We start from the raw sequence: 2,951 nt of genomic DNA on the forward strand, positions 1-2,951 counted from the left end.
TATGGCTTGATTCAAAATAAGAAGAAAAAACTGCAGTCAATAATAATCTGGGTTTGGAATATAAAAAACATGAATCCAGGAAAAAGGGAAGTCATCGAAAATGTCATGGGAAGCAGAAAGATCAGTCAAAATCGTAGGCATTAATGAGCTGAAACGAAGTGGAATTGGCTATGTTTAATGGGACAATCATATGGCCGACAACGCCAGGAATGGAAAATTGAAGAGGGTTGGCATTTCATTCATTGTCACAAGGAAAGTGTCTAGACCCTTCCTGAAAGGCAACACTGTCAGAGATGAGAGACGATTAAAAAGCTGTAAGGAAGACCAGTCAATAAGACCAGTATTCCCTTTTACTCACCGACCACAGATGAGATAATTGAAGGTTTTTATTGAAACCCAACTTCAGCCCCTTGGACTAATTGCTGTCGTGTGTCTTTTGAGTTCACCGCTCTTCGTCCCTAGCGACAGGAGAGATCAGTAGTGGCACCTGAGATGGCTGCTCCTGTGCTTCCCCTGGAACTTGCGTTTTAGTAACTGATGGCCTTGCTGTGACCGGTGGCTCTCAGCTTCTCTGTGGTCTCTCTCTGCAGATGTAACGGGGTTGATTGCTTTGTCTGCACTGTATTCTACCTGGCAATTTAGTGCTTCAAGTCCTCTTGGCTTTGCAGCAAGACAGGTGGCATCATCTGCATATCACAGGTTCTGAATGAAGCCTCATCTAATCAAGATACAGCAACTTTGCTTCTTAACAGCTCCAGGTTGTCCTTGTTTCTCTGGGCAGCGATTGACGGTCCATACCAGGGGCCCTCATCGGTGCATAGGGAAGAAGGCACTGGGCATTGCTGGAATGGAGAAGTTTCACTCTCATACTATGTTCACCCGGTAGAGGCTGACGTTGTAGATTTGAGCCCCGAATCTCACACTTACTTGATTGGTTGTATTACTTATTGTCTTTGTTATACTCCCTCCAGCTGTCACCATGATTAACTCTAACTAGTGGGAGTGTTTTCAAGTTGAAATAAGATAATCCATGGCCCTGCCATCCTGGTGCCTGATACTGCTGCTTGATGCCAAGGAGGTGGCCCTTGTCTCATGGTGACCTCATGCCCTTGAAACAAAATGCTGACCAATGCTTTGCCAGCAACCTGAGAGGCTGCAGATCAGACTATTGGTTTGACTTTCACAAGTAAATGGTCATGGCTTTCCTGCTGCGACTACCTGTCATGCATTGCTACCCCGTCCCATGATGTCTCATGGTCTCCCTGTGCATCACAGAGTGAAACTGCTCCATGGTGGGGCTTTCTTGGCTGGCATCTTCACAGAAACCACTCACCATGCCTTGCTTCTGCGGTACAGCTGGGTGGGTTCAAACCACCAGCCTTCAGTTAGTAATGGAAAGCCAAACTTTGTTTTTCTCCTGGACCTTGAACTACATATTGGAGATTGGTAACCCAGGTCACAAAGCATTGTTTCATGATCAGGTTTTATTTCCAGTTTTCTAAAAATAAAATATTTTAAAAAATCTCATCTTTTCACTTGCCTCCTAACCTTGATCTGTCAGGTTTGATATGTAATTGCTAGACAAGTCACACACACACACACACACACACACACCACCACCACCACCAACAACAACAACAACACCACCAACAACAACAACATACACATCAAATAAACATCTGTTAAAAATAACAAATATTTAGCAGGAAACGGTGCTATTGCTTTCAGTGATGTTTCACATTGAAGACTCCTCCACTTCAGATGATCACACAGAACTCAGAGTAATGCCATGGAAGCGTATGCACCTAGGTCATCCCAGGAACAATGCTTTTCACAAGCAAACCACAAAGACACAATCTGAATAAAAATCCATAAGGAACAAGCACACTGCTTCCCACATTAAATCCCAGTAACTGTCCTAAGAAATGGGAGCTGGCTGAAACCCTCTCATAAAAAATGCTCTTCAGTCGAAAAGGAATGGGAACGTTCAGCTCCCTTCCCCTAGGACAGTCTTTGAGTTTGCACAGTGTGCCTTGTGTGCGCCGTGTTTCTTCTGAGCCTCGTTCTTCATCTAAGCCCATTAGTGTCTGATCACCATTGCCAATGTGACATTTGAATACAATTAAATGGGCAAAGAACTAGAACACCTGGACATTTGAGGGGAGGTATAATTATAGAAGAGCAACCCAAAACGGAAAGCTTAATAGAATGAACTTAGCAGATACCTTAAAGCACATGCAGCACCTGCCTGGGGTTTTAGCACCTTATGCTCTGTGGTTATAGATCCTCAAACTATGCAGCTAACCTAAAGATGACCTAGTCCATGAGCAGGGGCCGACTGCTTGGGAAGTGTAAATCCACACTTCACAGATGACCGGGGCTCTATTTTCTTTAAAGAAGAGCACAGGTAAAGGAGAGCTAGGACTCTGGACAGGTAAAGCCACCGCATCAAGTCTACCCCACCTGTGGTGACCACACAGGTGTCTGAGTGGAACTCTTCTCTGTAGGGATGTCAGTGCCCAGTAGGTCACTGCGTGCCTTTAAGCAGACTCTAACCACTCATGTTTTGGATAGCAGGTGAGGGCCTTAACCATGTGTACCACCTGGGAGTCCAACACCAAACCCTAAACTCACTGCCATCCATCCAGTCAATGCTGATTCATCGGGAGCAGTGTGGATTTCTGAGACTGGAACTGTGTATGGGATTAGAAAGCCCTGTTGTTCCCCCAAAAGTGCAGGTGATTTCCAACTGAGAGTCTGTGGTTCAAAGGCCAACTTGTAATCAGTACATACCTCTAGAGATTTACCTACCCTGGGTTTCATAGAATGAAACATATACAACAACTAAAGCGCAAACAAACAAGCAAAAACAATAACAGCAACAAAATAAAACATGAAACAATCTCCATAGAAAAGTACATGTCTAAAGACATGTACATATACAAATATAT

Source organism: Echinops telfairi, unplaced genomic scaffold, assembly GCF_000313985.2.
Source record: "Echinops telfairi isolate 266 unplaced genomic scaffold, ASM31398v2 ScPeMD7_23;HRSCAF=83, whole genome shotgun sequence".
Classification (NCBI taxonomy): Eukaryota; Metazoa; Chordata; class Mammalia; order Afrosoricida; family Tenrecidae; genus Echinops; species Echinops telfairi.